The following is a 9,880-nucleotide window of genomic DNA, read 5'->3' on the forward strand; positions in this document are numbered from 1 at the left end:
CCGGACTTGGCTTTAAGAGATTCTTGAGTGAAAAATGAATCCCCGGAAGTGAGCTTTCCGATGGTGGTGGCCCTATAGCTAAAATCCAAGTATGCGGATTAACAAGCCCGATTCAGCGAGGACTGCTCGACTCCCTTCTACCCAGATTCATGCCTGTCTTCTCCTCCAACTTGGTTTCTTCTCTCTTCCCCTCCTTTCTTCAACTTCAAACCCCTAAGCAAGGTGTTTTGAAAGATTTTTCAAAGATTTGATCTCTCTTTCATTCATTTCCACTTCGTCCCTGCTCGGTTTACCAAAAAGCGCAACGTTTGACAAAATGCGAGCCTCGGAACATCGCAGAAACTTTATTTCAAAAAAGTTTTGAAAGAGAGGGTTTTAAGGTCTAAAAACCATCCAAAATAGCTTTGGTCCAAAACGGGGTGTGAATTTGAGACTTGTCTCTCTCCTTGCCGAAGAAACTGGATCTTTGCCCTGCACACCTTTTATCACCAAGTAAACCATCAATAACGCCCAAGTCTTATGGGCTGTCAAAAATGGGGTGTCTACAAGTTGTCACATTTCACATGCCATTCTTAGATTAGCCGAGCCTATTCTAGTTGCATTCTTTATGTGTTGCATTAGCCATCTTAAACATGAACTAGGATCATGCATTTGATTACTAACTAGTTTTTGTTTTGGCTTGGAGTACTAGGTAAACTCTTATGCTTTAGCATCTTGCATGCGTGTGAGTGTTGCCATATTAGCATGCTTACCATGAGGCTATATACTTATGTGATATTTCTGCCTGAATGCCTGTGGGTGAAGGTTGGGTTATCTGAATTAGAATAATGCATTGACTATGAGTTTTAAACCCACTAGACAGTGGCAAAACCATTTTTCCTAAGCCCACATGAGGGTGGCAAAACCTGCATTTTAGCCTACTTGCGAGTAGCAAACCGTTTTCAAAACAAACATGAAATGCTTGTGTAGACGCACCCGCGTGAGGCCTTCGCTACAGTTCGGACTCGATTTGTGTCACGGTTCCTAATCTTGAACCAAAGAGTCCAAATCCGGCAAATCGTTTTGAGAAACAGATTTTTTTAAAAGAAGTGCCAAACATGGACTGCTTTGCCAGATACAGAGTCGCCACCTAAATATTTTTTAATGGAGAAATTTAGGAAACCTTGACTCGGTGCCGAAGGCCACATGTCCGTCATCACCGGAGTTGTCTCGGCTCGGGAGCTTGGGTACGATCGGGGAAGGTCAGCTATGAGCACCCCCTTTCGCCCGGTCCGAAGACCGGCCTCTACTAACCATGATATCCGATTTTGAAAACGTTATGTGTTCTTATTCCATTTATTAGCCTAGAATTACTATGTTATGCGCGCAGCAAACAAGTATAGACTAGATTGCCTAATTTGGAAATAAGCATTGCATATCCGTTTGTTTTAGAAAACACTTTGGAATTTGCTACCCGCAAGTAGGCTAAAATACGGATTTCAACGAGTTTCTCCAACTCAAACAATCTAACCTTCACCCACAGGCATTCAAACAATTTATCACATAAGCATTTAGCCGCATGGCAAGCATACTGTCATGGCAACACTCACACGCATGCGGGATGCTAAAACATAAATACTTACATCGTACTCCGTGCCAAAACAATAAACTAGTTAGCAAACATGCATGTCCTAGTTCATGTTAAAATGACTAATGCAACACAAGCAAAATGTCACTAGAGTAGGCTCGGCTAGTCTAAACATGGCATGTGAAATGCGATCGATTGATGCACGTATTCAATTTGGAATTGTGGTACAAATGCAGTTAGCATGATGTACCGAGCCTAATGCATGCAATACAAATGCATAAATGCACGCATGCATAGCATAAGGTATGCTAAATTAAACGTGCCCTAATACTAACCACCAAAGTAGGTAAATAAAAGGGAAGAAAGACGTGAGGTTGGAAGACATACGCACACTCACGCACACTTATTACAGATTTGCCCTCGCTCGGAGGGACCAAATAAATAATAGAAATTAATTAACTACGCAAGCTAATTAATATTACAAATTTCTTAATCAGCTAACAAACTAATTAAGCTAGGAAAACAGATAAACCGCCCCGGGGGAAGAGCTCGATGCAATGCATGCTCGGTCCTGCTCGGAAATGCACCGCCATGCATAGGCTGCCTCTGTTTTCCTTCCTTCACTCCTCAAGAGGTTGTCAAAACCTCAGGACTGCTTCCTTGGACATCGGGGAACACCACCGGCTGAATGGAATTGCCACCGGCAGTGGGATGTAGCCACCGACCATTAGTGAAGCTATCGGCAGAGAAGGGATTGCCGGTCGGCACTAGAAATTGCCGGTCGGCAGAGTGTTCCTGCAGAATCTGCAATTGACAGCAACAGAGGGCAAGGCAAAGCATGGCAGCACAATTCAAGGCATATATGCACCAATCATGTCCCTTATCATGGTAATGACTCAAAAGGGCATGTGCCTCGATTCTCGACCACCAATCACGCATTTCCATGCATGATGGCCCAAGGAGTCAAGTGTGCAACTTTCATGTCAAATGAAATGCAAACCAAACAAACAAACCAAGGCCCAATTCCTATCACCAAGTCAAGGAACAAGGCATGCATGCAAGATGCAATGCAACCTAGGCATGCAAGCTAAGGGTGCAACATGGCATGGCAAGACACTTATGCAAGCATACAAGCAAACATGAGGTAATGCAAATCAATGGAAAGGTGGACTTACACATAATTTAGGCAACTCTAAATAGGCCTAAAGCAATGGCCGAAGTGCCATAATAAGGGACCAAATACACATGCACACATACACATGATTAAAGACCAACGCTTAGGCACAAATTGGACAACTCTCAAACACATTTCAAAGAAAGTAATCATGGACATATAGCATGCAACATAAGCATTGAAAATCATGTTAAAACATGGAGCCAAATCAAGCAACAAATCAAGCCAAACATGCAACAAATGGCCTAAGTGCTTGAAGCAAGTCAAAGGGGCTTGAACCATGGCCAAGCCAACCAAGCCTCACAAGGCAAAGGGGGCTTAAAATAAGTTCAAGGCAGACCTGGACCATGCAAAGGGGACCCCCTAGATGGCATCTAAGTGGCTCAAAATCAAAGGCATGTATAATCACCAAAACATGGAACATGTTACACAAACCTTCAAAGCATCAAAGAGGTAACTAAAGCAAGCATACAAGCATACTATAAGGTCTGAAATGACATGGTGGATGATTCCAAATCACCAAATCAATGCAAAAATATCATGCTATACACTCATACACTTAAGGCCAACAAGCCGGAATGCAAAGGAGCTATAGTAAGCATGCCAAATTCGACCCAAACAACCTTGGACAGACCTTAAACATGGCAAAATGAGCACAAAACCTTCACAAGGCTAAGCCTAAAACATGCTAGAACTAAGGCTAATAACCTAAGGCATATTAAGGCAATATCATGGCATTACATGGTAGGTATGCTAAGCATGCATTGTGTACCAAAACCAAGTAAAAACAGAGGCATATTATGACATAATAAGCACAAAAAACAACTAAGGCATGGTCAAAATGAAGCTTAGCTAGGTGCTCCCTCAAGAGGCCAAAAATGGTCCTTTTCAAGGACAACAAGGAGAGGGGGTGGCCCTCTCCTTTTGGAGACTTCAAGGCACCATCTCCACCACTGAAATCCCTCAAGATTTTAGTGGTGAAGAGGCCCAAACACCAAAGTCTCGAAACTTGCTCAAAATAGCTCAAAATGGGGCCTTTCAAGGCCTAAGAGGGGTCAAACACCCTCAAACCACAAAACACTCTTAATAAACAATCGAGAGGGCTAAAAAACAAAACTTTTTTGTATTATACACTAAGCACAAAAACAGTTCGAAGATAGGCAAAAACAAGATGCAAAAATGGAGAATAAAAGGGAAGTTTCTCACCCTTGTAGACCACCTTCACAAATGATGCTCCAATGGCCCTCCTTGGCTTGAATCCAACACCAAAACACCAAAATCAGCCCCTTAGAACCTCAGGAGCCAAAGGAAGGTGAAACACTAGGTGTTTGTGTGCAATAGTATGAACTAAAACACCTAGAGCACAAAGAGAGAAAAAGAGAGATAGGAGATATGTATGAACCCTAACCCTAAAACCAGAGCTTCTCTCTGTCTTTTCTGTCTCTAAAATGTCTCAAGTGTCTAACCCTAAAGCCAAGAGACAAGGCTCTCTCTTATAGAGCTTATTGTCTTGTAAAGCTTACAAGACAAGCTTCTAAAGAGAGAAATCCCTCCAAAAAGCAAGACAGCTGTCTTAAAATATCTGCAAAAGCAGATGCACAGTAGTCGGCCGGCCAAAAATGTCATTTTGACAAAATTTAGTGCCGGCCGGCAACAAACAGTGCCGACCGGCAACAAAAAGTGCCGATGGCAGCAAAAACCAGCCGGCGACCTCTAGCCACTGCCGGTGGTGTGTGGGGATGCCTCACAAAGCATTCCCTGCCCCTCCAAGGCAAAACACAAGTGTTTGGTGCAAAACCAGACACTAAACAGTCAAGTTCGGAGATCCTGAGGCAGGGCGCGTAGCCTAGACCTCCGGGAACTCCAAATGAACACAAACATGGATAATCACCGAGTGTTCAAACGGTGACGTCCAAGTCTTGAGGACGGTCAAAAATGGGGTGTCTACAGTTGCCCCTCTTTGACAGAACTCGAAAGTCATAACAATGACGGGAGTGAATGTCAAAGCCCAGAGACGACGCATTTTTGACAAGGCCGAAGACTTAGACAAACATGCAAGACAAATAAGATATGCGCCCGAAGGCAGGGGAAAAATGCAAGACAATGCACGAAGCCGGACACAACTTATGATCATGCAAAGAAAGCTGTAATGAAGCAAACATGCGACAGTTTTAAGCTAGCGTACACCAAACTACACTACAATGCAGAAAGGATGTAAGAGAATTATGCAATTCTCAATACGTCTCACTCGGAGCATACAATACCTGTGCGGCTCGTCTGGTTGCACCAGCCTCAAATGAACCGTACATACAATACCGTGCCTAAAAAGAAAACAAACTTAATAGGTACAATATTGTTAGCAACATGCATAACAATGCAGAAATGGATGCAAAATGATATGCAATATATACAAAACAATGTATAAATAACGCAAACGAAGATGCAATGCAATTGAAACAATGCAAACTATATGCAAAGCAATTGAATCACGATCCAATCACGAGTGGTTCGAAACCACACCTAGGTCAAATAGATTGATGGAGGTAACAAGTCTGTCTACCATAGAACGGTCAACTGAACTATGAGCATCGTAGACAGACACAAGAACAAGTATTTGGGGGGGATTTACATAAGTGGGGAAACGACCCGCTAGAGAAAGGACAATGATCCTAATGCCGGATGCGATAAGTATACTACAATGTAATATATAATGAAAATGCTGGGGAGGTGGCAATGGATATGGCACGCGGGCCAACCAAATCTTGCCTAGGTAAGGCATGTACGCACACAAGCCACGTCTAACATAGAACGGTCCACTGAACTATGTTTCGACACGAGAAGTATGGGCACATACCAGACCAAGCTCAACATGGAAAGGCGCAAGCCATAGATGGAAGGTGATGCAATGAATGCATGCGATCTACGATGCAATGGATATGGCATGCGGGCCAAAACAAATCTTGCCTAGGAAAGGCATGTACGCATACGAGCCATGTCTAACACAGAAAAGGTGTCGCAACCCTCAAACCAACATACCAGCGTGGAATAGGCGCGTACACATGCAGAACTGTGCTTTAACGTGAAAAGTAAGGGCACATACCAGACCAAGCTCAACATGGAAAGGCGCAAGCCATAGATGGAAGGTGATGCAATGAATGCATGCAAACTACAATGCAATGGATATGGCACGCGGGCCAAACCAAATCTTGCCTAGGAAAGGCATGTACGCATACAAGCCACGTCTAACATAGAACGGTCCACTGAACTATGTTTTGACACGAGAAGTATGGGCACATACCAGACCAAGCTCAACATGGAAAGGCGCAAGCCATAGATGGAAGGTGATACAATGAATGCATGCGATCTACGATGCAAATGCATATGGCTACAATGGATATGGCACGCGGGCCAAACCAAATCTTGCCTAGGAAAGGCATGTACACAAACAAGCCGCGGCTAACATAGAACGGTCCACTGAACTATGCTTTGACACGAGAAGTATGGGCACATACCAAACCAAGCTCAACATGGAAAGGCGCGAGCCATAAGCGAAGGTTATGCAATGGATGCATGCAAACTACAATGGAAATGCATGACAATGCACTATGATGCAATGGCTATGATTGCAACTTTCCCTATCTTACCAACAGGGCGATATACTAGGTTGGTTCAGTATCCAGAACTGAGGCGTAGACATGCCGCCTCAATCTATGGGGCTTCCATACAGATTTCAAGCCGAGGATACACCCCTGGGTATTTAAACCAGACTTTAGTCTCGGAACTCCCGAACCTTTGCGTTCTAGGCATAAGCCGTTCGAACTCTAGTTTCCACCGTCCCAGTTGGTCTTCTAGGAACTCACCGCAAACATAGACAGGTGGCATTACCAGACCACCAAAAGTCGTTCGGGCACGACAAACACCAAAGGAATTGCACCTTCAGAGGATTTAGGGTCTCCTAGACCGTGGATATACCTGCGCGGTTCGTCTGGTTGCTCCAGCCTCAAATGAACCGTACATACAATATCGTGCCTGAAAAGAAAACAAACTTAACAGGTACAATGTTGTTAGCAACATGCATGACAATGCAACCGAACTGCACACATCAATGTGCCGAAGGTTTTGCACCTCCCAAGGATTTAAGGTCTCCTAGACCGTGCGTGTTTAAGGTCTCGCCAGACCACGTAGCAACATGCATGACAATGCAAGAATGAGGCACGCATGCCACATGGAATGTAAACTGATACAATTGGACTTATATGCCACGAAAAACTGTGCACATCAATGCACCGGAGGTTTCGCACCTCCCAAGGATTTAAGGTCTCCTAGACCGTGCGTGTTTAAGGTCTCGCCAGACCGGATAATATGCATGACAATGCAAGAATAAGGCACGCATGCTAATGCTAATGATGACACACATACCAGCGAAAATGTGACACGCATGCCGATGCAAATGAAGCATGATGCAAGATGATACAAATGAGACACGCGTGCCTCATAAGATGCAAAATGATACAAGTGTGACACGCATGCCACACGGAATGCAAAATGAAACAAAATGATACAAGTGTGACACACATGCCACACGGAATGCAAAATTTTGAAAATTGGACTTATACGCTATGCGAAGCCGGTTTATATTCAAAACAATGCAATGTACTAACAAGTACAAGTAAGGTGCGCAAGATAGCGCGATAGGATACATGCAAGATGCAAGTAAGGTGCACAAAACAGTGCGATGCGGTGCGCAAAATAGCACGAGTGATTTTGAAATGCACAAGGCAGTGCGATGCGCTAAACAGCGCGATTGATTTGCAATGCACAAAACAGTGTGATGCGCTAAACAGCGCGAGTGATTTTGAAATTCACAAAATAGTGCAATGTGCTAAACAACGCGAGTGATTTTGAAATGCACAAGACAGTGCGATGCGCTAAACAACGCGATTGATTTGGAATGCACAAAACAGTGCGATGCGCTAAACAGCGCAATTGATTTGCAATGCACAAAACAGTGCGATGCGCTAAACAACGCGAGTGATTTTGAAATGCACAAGACAGTGCGATGCGCTAAACAACGCGATTGATTTACAATGCACAAAGCAGTGCGATGCGCTAAACAGCGCAATTGATTTGCAATGCACAAAACTGTGCGATGCGCTAAACAACGCGAGTGATTTTTAAATGCACAAGACAGTGCGATGCGCTAAACAACGCAAGTGATTTGCAATGCACAAAACAGTGCGATGCGCTAAACAGCGCAATTGATTTGCAATGCACAAAACAGTGTGATGCGCTAAACAACGCGAGTGATTTTGAAATGCACAAGACAGTGCGATGCGCTAAACAGCGCGAGTGATTTTGAAATGCACAAGACAGTGCGATTGATTTGAAATGCACAAAACAGTGCGATGAAGATGCGATGCACGTGGGGCAACTTCTGAATTTAAAAGGATACAAAAAGGATACACCTTGCACGAATTCGAGTGCCACGCACAGAAGACACGACCCGAGGTCAAAACGGAGGCCGGTTGAGCGTCGGAGATGCACTTTCTTGCACTTTCTTGAGCTATGAAGACCAGAAACTACTCATATAGCCTAAACAAGGTTGTGGAAACACCACCGGCCAGAAGGGGAGGCCACCGGCTGTCCACCGGCTACAGAATAACTCCATCGGCACAATATACTGCCGGCCGGCACAAAATATTGCCGACCGGCAAAAAGTTGCTGAGTCGGGGCAGTTTCGACAATTCACCACGGGTGTTTTAAAATAGGGTTCCTAAACCCTATTCCTTACTTCCTTCACCACCGAAAACCCACTCTCTCTCTCTCTCTCTCTAGAGCGTTTTCCTTTCCTTTTTCCTCCGTTTCTTCGCGTTCTACGCCCGTTTCGTCGTCGGATTCGCGATTTCCTTCGCGTTTCGGACATTTTCAACCGAACAAAACTTTGTTTCGGTGCCTCGTTTGCCATTCCCACCTTTTTGGGGTTTGTTCCCCACGCTTTCCTCTTGATTTTCGTACCATTTCCACATCCCGGCCTTTCCGGCCATTTTTGACCTTCTCGAGAGTTGACTTTTTGGTTGACTCTTCGTATTCTGGCCCGGTTTTCCTTCCTCCGGCTATTTTCTCATCATTCCTGACATGGCGGATGACATTCCACGCGGCGGGACTCCCCCGGATCACGAGATAGATCCCGGGGTCGAGCTTCTACCTTTGAGCGAGCGCCCGTTCGACCCGGCGACCTACCGGACGGCGATCCATGTTCTGCCCCCCGACGGACTTCGCCAGTTTCGGAGCTTCGAGAGGCACGTGCCACCCGAGCTATTACTGCGCGAGCCTACCTCTCACTTGTCCTTCGGCACTTCCGAGGTAACTCTTTTTCCTCTACTTTACTTTCTGCAATGTAGGGCACAAAAACTGTCGTAGCTTATTTATGCTCTTTAACTGCTTTAGCTGATATGCTATACACCGTAGTTGATTGTAAACATACGTACAACTGATATCTGCTTGAAACTGACACATGCACACACACTGCACTGGCCCTGAATCACCCAAACACACTGTATTTCACTACATACATACTGGTACCCAGCATTTGCTTGAATTTGTCAAACTATGCACACATGCTATACTATACTGAACCACCCGAACACGCTGACGCATCACACGTATTTCACTGTAAGCACACCAGCACCCGGTATATTTTTTTAGATCTGTTAAACTTGCACGCATGCTACATCTGTACCGAACCACTCGAACACGCTGACGCATCACACGTTGTAGTTCACTGTAAGCACATCGGCACCCGGTATTTGTCAAAATCTATTAAACTTGCACGCATGCTATACTTGTATGCTTCTTAGAACTGCATTTTGAATGTTGTCTTGCCATTGTTATTTTCTGTTTACAGGAGGATTCCCATACCATCCGCGGGTATGGGAACACTGGCGCTCGGGAGTGGTACGACGAGCTCCCTGACGCGGTCCGTCACATAGTGGACCGGGCGGGCTTCGGCGCCTTCTGCCGAGGACTCTCCAGGCTCACTACATGCAGGCCTCTTCTCGCCGCTCTGGCGGAGAGGTGGTGGGACACCACCGATTCATTTCACTTCTCCACAGCAGGGGACATGACGATGACCCCTTACG

The sequence above is a fragment of the Camellia sinensis genome, chromosome 9 (genome assembly GCF_055761805.1).
Source record: "Camellia sinensis isolate YWXY chromosome 9, ASM5576180v1, whole genome shotgun sequence".
NCBI lineage: Eukaryota > Viridiplantae > Streptophyta > Magnoliopsida > Ericales > Theaceae > Camellia > Camellia sinensis.